The sequence below is a fragment of the Rhinolophus sinicus genome, chromosome 3 (assembly GCF_057876585.1).
Source record: "Rhinolophus sinicus isolate RSI-liver-muscle chromosome 3, RSI-T2T, whole genome shotgun sequence".
In the NCBI taxonomy this organism is placed as follows: domain Eukaryota; kingdom Metazoa; phylum Chordata; class Mammalia; order Chiroptera; family Rhinolophidae; genus Rhinolophus; species Rhinolophus sinicus.
In genome coordinates this window covers 165,309,447-165,324,635 of record NC_142503.1, presented here as the reverse complement: position 1 = coordinate 165,324,635, position 15,189 = coordinate 165,309,447, and positions in this window count along the sequence as shown.

Here is a 15,189-nt window from a genome sequence, read left to right as displayed (position 1 = left end):
AACATACACAAGTACAGCCTCAGTCATTTGCTTAGGGCTATGTCCCCTCGTCTAATGCAACTGATTTGAGGAGAAGAAATGCACTGTTGCCAGTCATCTTGTATCGATACCTGAGGCATAACGATGTAGAGTTGTGTAATTAGGGGAACAAACTTTGCCGTGAGACTTTCTGGGTTGAAATCCCTGTGTGGATTTCGGCAAATCCCTAGCCTAGTCTGTAAATTGGGAATAAGAATAATGCCTATTTTATAAGGTTGCTGTGAGAATTAAATGATAATACATGTAAAATGCTTAGACCAGTGCCTGGAAGAAAGTGAGAGATCAGGGAATACTAGCTATTATTTGCTCCTCGGTTTGAAGGGTTTGGTCAGACTCTTGAGAGTAAGTTTGACTTTGTGTAAGTGAAGGGCAAGGAAGGATTTTTTTGTTTAGGGTCAGCAGTTTTTTGAGGGGCTGGAGATGGGAACCAAGAAGGAGGAAGCTAAAAAAGAAGAAGCAAAAAAGCAGAAACAGAGAGCACAGGAGACAAACACTTTCTACTTTGCAACGTTGCCCAAGAAAGTCCAACCCTGCCTGGTTTCCTGAGTTTCCATGTTGATGAGTAAACCCCAGGTAAAAGTTTTGAGAACTCAGTTGCCTGTCAAGCCTCAGACTTCAAAATGCAAAAGAGACCCACCCGTTTTTCAGTCTAAGCTCTTTTCCTCCCAAGTAACATAAATCCAGGGAGAGTCAACGCCCCTCAAACAGAACGCGTTTACCATAAGGGCCTAATCCACTTTCTGGAAAATTGTCCACGGATTTTAATTAAGTTCTTCTAAAGACCAGTGAACCTAGAGGGCTCCAGACAAAGGGGGGAAGCAGCCTGCCAGGTGGCCCTCTCCACGTGCGTATTTCACCAGCATCTCAGAGGGAAGTTAGGGTGAGCATGCTTCACATTGGTCTTTCTCATGACTGGGCCCAGCTTTATCGCAACATAAAGGAAACTCGTGTCGCCGTAGGAAGGAAGACTTTGAAGCCTCTTTCAGTAGTTGTTTTAACAACACGGAATGGCTGCCTTGCTGTTAGCTCTTTCCCCCAGCCCACCCCACCCTCTGCTTATGTGTGGTTTAAAAATTAATTTAGAATACGTGAGATCAGCAAAACAAGGGCGTTAGGCGGTGTCCCCAGAAATGGACTTGCTGTACTCTGAAATGTTCTTAGAAACACATGTGAGTTTCTTTGCTCTCAAATTAAGGCGGATTAGAGCGGCCAGACAGTTGTAGCTCAGCTCCTTCAGATCATGTGGCCAAGGCTGAAAGCCTGAAGTTGCTGGCATGAGCCTAAGTCAGTTGCCTGATCTCCAAATTAATTTTTGAATTAAATGATTGTCCCCCCTCCTTTTTTTATCCTTCTAATTGAGACTTTCATTGAAAAATGCTTAACAAACAGATGGAAAAACCCAGAACAAAAGGCTGTTGTGAAATAAGAAAATGGAGGTCATTGGAAACAGTTTTAGGTTAGTGCTGGAGGTTCACTTGAATCTTTCTTTTAATCATATTTTCTTAACTATAAAAATATTTTAAAATCAATCATAAGCACTGTAGTTAGAACCTAAAGAATTGTTGGAAGATTATTTCAAAGTTCACCGTGTGAGCTACTTCCCAAACCCAGAACAAAGATTCTGAGTCCCGAAAGCTTGACGTTTAATTTTTTAAGTTACAGTGGCGTTATCTTACAGATCTTAAACAATGTTTTAATGATCAGAGCACTTGTAAAATGTTTCTATAAGGTAAAATAAAGAGAGGTAATTTTAAAATCCAAAAATGAGGAAGAACCATATACTTAACAACATGAGGACAGACAAGTGTTTGAGTAAGGAAGTGATAGTCTGAAAGTAAAGGTTTATTTGGGGGAGAAAAAAAAGACATAATTCTAATTTTAAGGATGTGCAAAAATTTCAATTGTACAGAAGGCTTAGATTCAAAATGTTTAGTAGAGAACTTCACACTGAAAAAAAACGTAGTATTGTGTAGTTAACGCATATTTTTAAAAATTGTAAGGCAACTTGATCAATAAAAACAGTCTTAAAGCCAAATAATTATTGGCTGACAGCAAAATAAACAGTTTGCCCAATCAAATTTTAGACAAGCCACCTTTCATCAGACCCATGACTAGACTCTGTGTGTGAAGAGTTTGGGGTTTTACAATTTTATCACCCTTTATGGTTGAGAAAAATAAAGGAATAGGTGCAAACAAATACTATTTCGGATTTGGGTGCTGGAAGGGCTTCCTGTGATTCAATGAATGATAGCCAAATTCTCAGAGATTTTAGGATACGGTTGTTACATCCAGGTAAGTTTCAGTCATAGCAACTTTATTAAAGGAGAGTCATGGTTGGGTGAGGGAAAGGGACAAGTCCTTCGAACAGCAATTAAAAACCAGAACTGCTACGTAAACATGACTCTTCCAAGGTTCTTTAATTTTGGGTTTTAAAATGTTGACCATGGACCCCTTGGCAATTAACTTGTATGGAAACTCTAGTAGATCCTTAATGGTTAACTTTTTCTCCCTGCTTGCAGGAGATGACACTAAAGAGAACCTGAGATGGGTGAGGAGAGGATGAGTATAGCCAGTTGCTCTAAATGAGTTTATTAATGTCCTGATCTTTTTTCTTTCCTTCATTCAAAAGGTATTACTTGCTTACCTATTGTTTGTCTGGCACAGTTCTAGGTTCTGGGGCTACGTTAGTGAACAAACCAGACAAAAATCCTACCCTGCTGACGTTTACATTCTAGTGGTAATTGGGAGAAGAACAGATAATAAGCAAATACCTATGTCAGAAGGTGATGAGTACTATGGGAAAGAGTAAAGCACAGAAGGGAAGGAGGGGAAACTACAGGGAGAGAGATGGTGGTTGTGATTCTGAATAGGAAAGTCAGGAAAGGCTCACCGAAACATGAATCTTCAGCAAAGGAGTATGGGAGACATCCATGTAGACATCTGAGCAGGGAGCTATCTGGGCAGAGGGAATGACAAGTGTAAAGACGCTGTACTGGGACGTGCCTGCTATGTCCCAGGAGTAAGCAAGAATCAGGACCCATAGTTATCTCCATGGACCACAAGATGTAATTTAACAGGAGTGAAGCACATTTGTATAGGGTCTTATAGGTGACTGTGGGGACATTTTAAGGTACCCCTGAGAGAAAGAGCAACCACTATTTACCAACTAAGAGATAAAATAGACAATGGAAGATGAGTGAAAAGCCTAGATATGGAAAATGTCTGATTAGTAGGTAGAAGTAGTTGAATTCTGCAAATTATAGACCAGAGGTTGGTTTTAAAAGCAAAGGATCAGATAGTAAATATGTTAGTGTGTGCAGACCATCTGGTCTTTATCATAATTCAACTCTGCCTTTACAGCATGAAAGCAGCCATAGACAATGCATAAATGAATGAGTATGGCTGTGTTCAATAAAATTTTACTTATAGATAATGGGCAGAATTTGGCCTGTAGGCTGTAGTTTGCTAACCAATGCATATAGATCAATGACTTGTGAGGACTTCTGTGAGAAAGCAAATGACCACTAAGAATAAGTTATGGCAGAATAGTCTTATTTCTTTATAATGGGACTATTAATCCATCAGGGTAAGTCAAATTAGGATCTGGACTTCACTAGGACACTCAACAAATTCTTATTTTCATGTAAGAAAAATGGAGAAATTGTCTTCTATTCAAGAATGTTCCTCTACTCTATCTCACAGAGGCTGACTGAAGCCAGCGGTGTTTCCCCAGCTCCTGCATCAGCTGGCTTCCAGCTGGTTTAGGCCAATGGCAGGAAGGGAGGAGTGGAGTGTATTTCTTCCTCTCCCTCTGTGCCTGGGGTGGTAGCTCTTGTGGTAACCTCATCACCTTCCTGGCTCCACTTTTCACTGCTAGGTGGGTTCTACTAACCCTGCCCCACTGAGTGCTTCAGCCTGGGATTGACACTGCCTTCCTGCTATTGCCACACTTGGTTGCCTTATTGTTCCCTGGTTGACTTCTCAGATCTTCCATTGTCAGTGAAATAACTCCCCTATATTAAATTCTCTCTGTCTTAAATACTCAGGGTGGTTTGTTTTCCTGGTTGAATCCTGACTGAGACAGGGGCGATTTATGAAAGTCACCCTAGAGGGAGGTTTAGACTCCAGTGTTGCCAGGCTCTTTGCTCCCAACATTTTTATCAATAACTTGGATGATGATATAGTGGGTCTGCTAATCACATTTGCAAATGGCCTGGAGCTGGTTGGAAAAGCTATTTGCTGGATGGCAAAATCAGAATCTAAAAATATCTCAATGGGCCAGATCTAACAAAAAGGAATGTAATAAGAAAAAATGTAAAATCCTGCACTTGGGTCCAAAAAGCAAGTATGGGATGTGGAAATTGTGACATAATAGCACATGAGTGCTTCAGGTATTTGGACTGGCACCAAAATGAGGAAAAAGTTTACAAAAAAAAAAAAATTTAAAAAGCCAGAGGGGGCACTGGTTCCATTAATACTTTAGTACAGAGAAAAAGGGAGTTAACTGAACTATTCTATTCTCTATTGGTCAGACCACCCTTAGAATGTTACATTCCATTTGGGGTACAGAATTCTAAAAAGTATGGGTAAAGTAATTTGAGACACAAGAGAATGACAGAACAATAAAAGAAAGTGCAAATTTTTGAAGAAAAGTAGAAAGAAGCAGTCAAAGAGATGGGTAGGAATAAAACATTTCCATGTCTAAAAGGGGACGAGGTCAGCAGTGGTAGGATAGAATGAACATACTTGCTGATACCTCTTTTTTAAAAGAGCAGAGGTTGCATAGTTCCCCTCTTTGGCATACCCTACCTACCGTCTTACATATTCATATTAGGAAAATTTCCTTTTTGTCTATCCCCAAATTATCTTGCTCTAATGAAAGTTCTGATGCAGTCATTGTTGAAATGATGGCTCAGTTTTGCATTTAATCAATGGCTCAGGAATCAGACTTATTCTAATTCTAGGCACTGACTCCTCTTGTGACCTTAGGTAACTCACTTTTAATTGGCTCCATTTCTTCACCACCACCCCCCCCCCAAAAAAAAAAAAAGAAACTGCCAAGGAGAATCTGTTTTACATTTTGCAAATACTGGACTTCCAAAGCTTAGTACAGTTTTCTTCTTTCTTTTTCCTGCTTCTTACTGTTTCCATGTTTTGCCCAAATCAGAAGCACCGACATCTTGGGGTTTCTATGCATATGTGATGAAAAGAAATGAATAAGATGACAACTGGGAAAAAGTAAAGAACGGCTGCCTTGATATTCCATACAGGAGTTGGCACCCAGCCTCATTAGAACTGCTGTCATTGTCACTAGGTTACCATAGATCTCTCATATGTTTTCTTCTTTTCTTGAGTTGGTAGACTTTTTTGTAAACTTGAATATTTAGTCTGCATTGCCCTCTAATAGAAACTTCATGTAATTCTGAACACCAAGTTGCTGTTCTCTTCACACTCTGATTCTTAGCTGTGGGATGCTTTTGGTCTGGCCTGCTTACCTGAGGACCACTTCCTTCTCCTTTTTCTTTGGGAAGAAATTAAGAATTTGACTGACACCTTTTCTGTACAGACAGAGTCAACCTGCAGAACAAATAACTTAGAGTCGGGAATCAGCAATTCCTGATGTTACCTAATCATGCTAAACTCATTAGCACTTACACTGGATATCTTGGTGTGTTTAGCATGGGCAGGTTAAAAGCAAAAATTTTTATGATACTTAACCTGGTATTTTGTGCTATTTGATCGATTTAGGAAAAACTGTGGGTGTTGCTGCTCTAACACACTGTTTTCTTTTAATATCTTATAGGTAATATGAATTATTAGATTTTCTTTGTGATACAGTTGTCATGCTTGACAGCTAAAATAATATGGTTCAATGATAGGAACACTAGATTTATATAGCATATACCATTGTTAGCTTTAAAAGTTTTACAACCAGAGAGATCTCAGTGGTTAGGCCACTTCTGTTACAGATAAGGAAACTGAGGCCCAGAGAGGTGAGGTGAGGCCCCTGAGGTTGCCGAGGAGACTGAGACTTGGAGCTAGAATCCTGAGCCCTGCCACTGTACCATCCCACAGAAGCTCTGTTCTCTCCCCACCCGTCATCTCATGTGTAGATATAAACAGCAGATCGGATGTTAACTGGACTATCGTGGTGATCATTGTGCAATATATACAAATACCGAGTCATTATGTTGTAGATCTGAAACTAATGTAATGTTTTATGTCAATTATACCTCAATAAAAAATATTTAATGCAGTTCAGAAATAGTATTAGAACAACAGAACAATACTTCTATCAGCTGGGACTTGGGACTTGTCTATCGTCCTGTTCTAGTGAACAGAAAATGGATGTGGATTTGTACACATTATTTATTTCATATGCACTAAGGTGCCCGCGATTGTAAGTGGCATCATTATGAAATTTTACATTATATTTACAGCAAAAACTCCTTGGGACTTATTTAGACACCGATTCCTAGAGTATTTTACTGTGGTGTATAAATGAGAAGATATAAACAAAACTAATGGTATTTCTAAAACTTCTTTCTATCCAGTTCAGTTCTTCTGAATCATTTTTTGACTTGCGGTTGTTACTATACCTATTTTCATCCAGGGTTCTTTGTGCCATCAAGAATATCAGTGAAGCAGTATCTCTGAAAAGAAAGCTCTATTACAGTCTTGGGATTTTTCCCCCTAAGACACAGACATTAATTCTACAAGTTTTTGATGTATATGTCCAGGTAAAGACAGCTGCCACCTGGTGACAGCAAGTTTAAGGTAGATTCTGATTTTAGAGATGTTAAAATGCTGAAAAATGTAAAGAAAAAAAGAAAGGAAGGAAGAAACGAAAGAAGGAGAAAGAAGAAAGGAAGGGAAACAGAAGGGGTCTTTGAATACAATATGGCACGTCATTTGGCATTTCTAGCATTCCTTCTCTGTTTAGGATATGCATGTCTCTGTGTGTGTGTGTGTGTGTGTGTGTGTTTGGGAACTGCTGGCAGCCATCTTTCCCAGGCCCTTTGAGGAAGGACATTTACAACACAAGAGATTGGAAGGTAAATCTGAAAGACAGAGAAAGTTTGGATGACATTTTTCCGTGAATTTAGCCATACCTAAAGCTACCTTTGCACATCACATTTAAATGAACCTACCAAATACCGTTTTAGGCGTAAACTAGCTTGAACTAACCCTCTTTCCCTAGCACCCCTCAAAGAATCTTGACTAATCCATGGGGCAACCCAATGCATATTAAAGAATATTCTATAGATTCAAACATTTACAGGACAGTAAAAAGAAAAAAATAAATAAATCTGGCTGTAATGTCAGATAATTTTCTTCATGAGTGTGAACCATAGAGGATATTGGGAAAACAGAAAAAGAAGGGACCAAGACAAATGACAAAGTTTATTAAATAAAGCTGAAGTCTGAAAAGTACACTCCGTAACCAAAGCTGTGTCTGCCTGTAGAACTCATCCAGAGCTCCCTCCTCTGCAGATGCCGCCGACCGAGGGTGAGTTGTGGCATTCTGTGCAACTGATCGTGGACAGAGGCTTACAGTCTCCTGGGATGCTTCCACAGACACCACCACTTGCTGGGGACCACACACCTCTGAAACCTATGTGCCATCCTGGCTAACACGTAGGCAGTAACTAACAAATGCTGGCTTGCTTGCTTTCTCCCACTCTGATCACTGCACGTGATTTCCGAGCAAAGATTAGAATCTAGACTCTAGAACCACCTTTCCCTCCCATAGAAACTTATCATACACCCTTCCCAGGGGTTCTTGGGAGGAAGACATAGCTTTAAGGAAAGCTCAGGAATTTGGTTGGTAGATTGTGTGTGTGTGTGTGTGTGTGTGTGTGTGTGTGTGTGTGTGTGTGTACTCACCCAACAACTAGGGTAACTCTATAATTTATCCTCTAAAGCAAGACATTTTTGAAACTGAAAGGGGACAGTAGTAGCAAATACTCAGGAACCACAGGTATGTGGCAACATATAAGTAGCACTAAGTTGGATAATATTTTATCATTCAACTTCATTTCCTCATTAGTCAAACTTCTGTCACCTACTAAACCGAGTCCTGTGAGGACAAGATTCAGACCTTCTTTGTGTCCCTAACATAGGAGAGTGTATAGATGCTCAGTGAAATGTTGAGTAGCACAGAAAACATTGTGAGCAAGGAGACAATAGTTAACAAACAATGAAAGTTATGTGTCTTTTACTTTTTTCAAGTGGTGAGTGGCCAGCCATGCTTCCTGAGCAGAACACTCAGAAGACTGGGCAGAGATAGGCGGTTTACAGTAGTAACCCAGAGCAGAAGATATAGTAATAGATCCACCTGACACATTTGCATAAATGAATAGTCATGATTGTCCTGCCTTGTCACTGGGCATACATGTGAATCCTTCATGTGACTTACACATGGTTACATCCAGCAGAGGGAGGTGAAAGGAAGCAGGAAATTGCTCTGAGACTTCTACAGGCCCCAATCCCCACATCCTAGTATGGGGGGTGAGGTGTCTTTCCTCAGGGAAAGAAACTAGAGCCTCAGAATTAGGTATCCAGGGCTTCAGAGACACTCACACGGCAGGCAGGGAGTGGGGGGAGGAAGGACAAGAAAAGTGTTGCTGACCCATTCCTGTCACTGTGCCTGGCAGGGAGGGACTTGGGCCCTGAGTATCCCCTCCCTTCTCTGATTTTCCCCTTCCCTGATTTTCCCCTCCCCATTAAGAAACATTAAGATGTTTCTTAATGTCATCTCCTGTCATCTTTTCAACAGTGATGTGGATGGTGTACTATTGTCCCGTTTTCAGACAAGGAACCTCGGAGGGGAGAGGGAAGACGGAGCTGACTGAGTTCCCTGACTAAGGGAACTTCCCTCCCTTCCCATCTTCTCTTCAAGGTTCTTCACTTTAATCTCCTTGGGCTTTGGAGTTATTTTCTACTCTAGCAAGATTAACTTATTTCTGTATTGTCTCCTTCTTTCTTCTCTTCTCTTTATTTTCCTTCCTAGGAAGTAAAGGTGAAACAGAAAGGAGCAGGAGCAGAAAGTGTGGAGGAAGTCTTGCAAGGGTCACACCCTGACCAGCCCTTTCTTACAGGTGGTTGGGGCGGGAGCCACATGAAGACTCACCCCACATTCACACTAAAAGCCGCTGGTGCCTCATTCTTGGCAGGGCTCCCCATCACAGGAAGAGAGAACACGAGATGTGACCTGGCTGTGCCAGAGAGGAGCTCTAGAAAAACAGGCAGAGGGCCAGATGGGACACTGGCTCTCTGAGGTTAACGGGAAACCCAGAATTAGAAGAGGTGAATCAAGCCAGTGTTCGTAGAGAACCGCAGAGGGGCTGGAAGGAAGGGAGGGTGTTGTGTGACCAAGATTTTGGAGCCAGTTAAAATGGGATTGAGGCACTAGCAAGAGGCCGACAGATTTGGAGGAGAGGGTCAGGGTCTTGAATCCTGATTGCACTGTGATTGCCTTTCATAGGTCAGGAGGATGGCTTGGCTGGTTTCTAGGCCAGTGTTAAACACATGATGTTGAGAAAGTTGGTGTTAGGGAAGGAAGAAGTATTATTTAGAAGTAGGTGATATTCTTTCTTGAAACCCTTACCTCCACATATGGAGATCCCTTTATAATGTTTCCAGTTACTAATTACCGTAGGCAACCCTGGCTGCCAAGAATACTTCTGAGTCTTGCCTATGCCTGCCCTTCTACCATGTTTCCCCGAAAATAAGACCGTGTCTTATATTAATTTTTCTCCATTAGGGCTTATTTTCAGGGGATGTCTTATTTTTTCATGTACAACAATCTACATTTATTCAAATACAGTCATGCCATCTTCTTCTGGAACACTGTCATAACATACTAAATGAGCCCATCTGGCTGCGATCTTAACGGGCTTATTTTCAGGGTAGGTCTTATTTTCAGGGAAACATGGTAGGGGGCAGTCTTGCTCAAAGCTCATCTCTCGCATCCCACCTCTCATCCCTCCCATTCCTTCAGTGAGTCATCTGCTGGGTAGTAAAACTGTGCTCAGGTTAATCCATTTTTACTGTTCAGTGTTTTTAACTTACTAACATATAGTTCTCCAAAAGATATTACTTGAAACATAAAGACACTTGGTACTGAAAAACAATACGAGCTTTAGAGTTCAGTTGACCTGGATTCCAATCCTCCTGCTCACGGTTCGGCCCTGAGCACATTATCTAACTTCTCAGATTCTGTGTCTGGGCAACTGAGAAACTAACATCTGTTTACTTGGGATTGTACACAAATGCTGAACCTAGTGCCGGCCCTGAGTAGATATTAAGTAATTATCCGCCCCTTTACTCCTTTCAAATTCCTAAAAATCGTAGATCAGTATTCCCTACTTAACGATTAGTAAACACAGTAGTTTCATTTGGCTAGAGTCCACTTAAAGGAATGAGGTCAAATAATCTTAGACATCAGATTAAGTTTTTAAATTACCTTATTGGCAATTCTGCTTCAAATTTCATTGTTTTGATTATTTGGAATAAAGCAATAGTTAATATCTAGACTTCTACTTATACAATGAAAAAGTAACTATTTTATCTATTTCTAAGCATTTTTAGTAGTAAAAACAATAGTTAACCATGTCCCGTTATTACAAAGGGGCCATCTGGCTGCTCTGTAGTAAAAGCTACCAAAAAAACAAGGACAGCAGTGGATTTCTGTGACATTGTTCCTTATAGAAAGGAAGTAGATCACGACTAGTTGTAGTTCACAGTTTAAGACTTAATTTACAAAACTAAGGGAATACAAATTAGATGAGGTGGTCAAAAGGTACAAACTTCTGGTTATAAGACAAATAAGTCCTGGGGATGTAATGTAAGCATGATGACTAGAGTTAATACTGTCATATGGCATATTTAAAAGTTGTTGAGAGAGTAGATCTTAAGAGTTCTCATTACGAGGCAAAAAAAAACACCCACTTTTTTTCTTTTTTTTTAATGTCTGTATGACATGAGAAATTTTAACTAAATTTATTTTGGTAATCATTTTACAATATATGTAAGTCAAATCATTATGCTGTACATCTTATATGGTGCTGTATGTCCATTATAGCTCTATAAAACGAGGGGAAAAGAGATTTTGAGGTATTTATTTATTTATAAATAAAAAAATCAAATTTCTTCAGGCATGTGGTAACACACAGGCCTATGAAATCTGAATCTACAGGCCAAGTGAATCTTTCTTGCAGGGTCTGGCAGAACTTGATTTTGCTGGTATTCTTTCCATAAAGACTCCACATCAATAGGTATAGAAATCCATTGTAGTAATAAAGGGGTAAATCATCACCCCCTAGAGAATCACTCAGTTACGTTTTTTGGTTCATATCTGAGAATTGATGGAATACAAGGAAAGAACGGTTGTGGAAATGGTTCCAGGAGGGTTGTGAAAGAGAAGGCTTCTCTCTTGTCTTTCTGCAGCAGTCCTCCCCAGATGGGAAACAGAGAAAAACCAATTCAGTGACGAGAAAATGTTTAATGAACTTCTCAGAATACTCCACCACTGCCCGCATGAACCAAAAGCACACCAAGCTGATAATAGAGAAACGATCGGATTCAGCTTTGAGAGGCCTTGGTTCTCACCCCCCTCGTGTAAAAGTTTCTTTTTCCTTTAACACAATTTCTTTCCCAAGAATGTTTTCAGTAGGAGATAATGCACAGAAGGTGTACAATACCACTGGTTGTCAAAGAAAAGAAGCTGGGGTCCCTTCTAGTGGGTGGTAGGTAAGAATTACTAATCCAATCTGCTTGAATTAACTCAAAACAAGGATTAGTGTAAAGTTCCAGAATATGTTAATCTTCCTTTATAGAAGTAAACTTCAGCACTGCCACCAGCCCCATGGTTCATAGTGCCTGGGAACAATGAGCCAATTAAACTTGAGAGGGAAAAAGGATCTTGCCCAAGTTTACTGATTGTTACCTAATACTTTGAGTTGCTTTGATTCTTGATTATTTGGCTTGGTGTCTCAGACACAGGAAATAAAACATCATTTATTATTCATTAGAATGTTTCTAAGTACAGTATACCTCCTAATTAAACACATACTCTTGTGTGTTGGTATTTTTCATCTCCTACTTTATTAAAGAGGCTGTTTAAAATGGCTTTTGCAATAGCTGATATTGCTTTGCCAAATATGTCTGTCAATATTAATATACTTTTTTCAAAAACACACTTAGAACTTACATGATTAATGAATGGAACAAATTGTAAGTTACTTGGATTCAGATCTACTTGGTAGAGATTTTCAAAGGGAAAATAGATTCTTATTCTCAGAGTAAAAACATCATAGAAAAAAAAAAAAAAACATCATAGGAAAGAGTGGAAAAATATCTCTTTTTCTCCGTGCCAATTCAACACTGTTACTTTGGAGAAATTATCGGACCTAGAGTTGTTGACATTAACTTAATTTTAGATAGGTTTTGAGATCTAAAAACATTAGCTATCAAATGTTTTGAAATTAGTTGCTTTTATTTGTGTGTTTATCTTCCATAAGTAATGATTGGCTTATTTTATTGCCATACAGGATCAGGAATAGAAATGATAGACTATCAATTACTTTGATCATTAGTAGTCAGATATTTATCTAGAAACAACTCTAATAACTAAATAACAACAACTAACATTTGCTAAACACTAAGTACAAGGCCGCTGACATATATACTTCCTTACTTAAGTAATTTACATCAATTTTAAGGTTTAAAATTACGTCGGAGTTTGTGCTGCATAAAACTAATAGGAACGTACTCATGTAACATCTCAAGTGATCCTGAGTTAGAGTATGTGTTGAGATACTTTTTGTGGAAAACACTTTAAAAAGAGCTTAATAGTGAACTCTAATTTTTTAATGAAATTTGTAAGCATCAATAAATGTATTTCAGAATTCTATACCTTTCAAAAGATATTTTCATTATTAATCTAAATTTTTGGTGCCAAACTCATTTAAAACTACTTTTATTTAAACTTATATTATTCCGGTTAAATAATGACTTCATTTAACATTACCTGAATTTTATTAGTCTATAACCAGTTTTCTTGTTTTACTTTGTTTTAATTTTCAGCATCGGAAAGTTAGAGAAATGAGAATTGAAAATGTCATTAAGTTTAAAAACATCTTAATTCTCTTTTCTCATCAATGCCTGTGTGTGAACTTCCCACACATCACCCAGAGCAAAGTCTCCCACAAATAGGCTGACGTGAATGTGTTTTAAGAACTTGGGCTCAGTGGTACAGAAAACCTAGCAACATACTTGGAAATTGTTTACTTTCCAAGTATGGGAAAACGTGTGTGTCTGGTTTTTGGGGGGTTTTTTTGTTTGTGGTATCCATATGCAAATTTATTTATTACAAATTGAGTCTCATTGAAATGAAAATGAAAAGGCAATACTATTTCTTTAATATGGTTCACTGACCCTGTTCACACTGAGTTACTGATGCTCAGTAGGAGTTTGCCAACACCAGTTCTACTCAACCCTTGATGATTATGGAGGATTTACTTATAATTGAAAATGTTTAAAAAAAAAAAAGACAAAATCTAATCCAAAAATCAATTTTGCATAGAATTTAATAACAGATAAAAGCACGAAATTCTATAACTAACGGATGAAAAATGCCAGCACTAAGAAATAAGACTTTATTTCACAGCATCAATCCCAACACCTGTGTAGATGCTTCCTGACCTGGTTTCTTCCATCAACTTCATGACAAAGGAACTGCGCTCATACTGAGGCACGGTAAATACTTTATGAAATAAGGGCAGGCATTATAAACAATACAAACCATGTGAAACCAAGGTAAAAACAGGCTGCAAGCAAACACAGTTTCTTCCTCTCTTTTAGTGAAGCTGAGATTTCCTCCCATCCAAAGTTCCTAGGTTTTAGATTCCTCCTCTTGGGCCTGCTGTGAAATGTAAAGGGAGCAGCCTCCAGTGGTTGCCCACGAAGGTGAAACAGCTTGGCAATGGTTTATCTCTCAGATGGTTCTCCATCTCTTGGATGTATTTGCTCTGCACACCAACAGAAAAACCTCGGGAAAAAGTGAAGTTTCCCATATTTCCTTGTTTGGCTTAAATGCTGCAATGCAGTAAGGGGTCAGGAGTGTGAGCCTGCTCTATTTTATACCAAATATGAACCTCTTGATACATTACAGTATAAAAAGTTAGCAAGCATTATTTAAAGTGTGGCATATGTTTCTCTTATATTGTCTTGATGCAACAATCCATGCCCTAAGAAAGTTGATTTTTTTGGTTGTCTTTTAAAAAATGAACAGTGATGAAATAAATACAGAGGTTTATGAAATGGTGTCCACTTAACTCAAAGAAAAAAGCCACCGCTAAAATTTTAAAGGAAGAATGTCCAAATTGCAGGTGTGTCCTACATATCAAACCCAAATTTTCCCATTAAGAGCCATTAGGACTTTGTTATAGAACATCAACTCCAATGTGCCCCAGCCAGCCTCCCTCACTAGGTTCCACCGCAAATAAATAAACAGCCCCTCCCCAATGTCTTGGCTTACCCCCAGGGGAGGGGCCCCTCCCTGGCTGGTGTGCCTGAGCAGCTGACTCACCACTTGGGGTAACACTAGTAATAATGTAACTGTATTATGGTGCTGGACTGAGGGAAGCAGCAGATAATTTGCTTGAAAACATGACCTTTTAATTTAAACAAAAGGCTTAAAAAAATAAAAGTGGGTTTTAAATGTAGTTTAATCAGTCAGGCGAGAGAGGTCTAATGAAGCTGCCAGACGGATTTGTAGCCAGGCTGTCACTTCGGCCATCATGTTTACAGCTCCAGGAGTGAGATTAGTACCGTGTGAAGACACAAACTCCGTCAACATTGCGTGTGTCTGGGATACCTGTAAATTTTGACAATTTGATAAACTATTTTGTGCAATGATGACGGTTTGGAAAACCTAACATGTAAGAATTTAGTTCCTTGAGACCTCCCTTCTTTCCACTGGACCTAGAGAGCATTACATCAATACAACAAAGGTAGTGATCTTTGAGGGAAAAATATATATATGTATGTGGCATCTATTATATATACTATCTATATTTATATACCATAACATTGCTTAATGGATTTTTTCATTTTCCTCACATGTTATTTTGTCTAATATTTTCA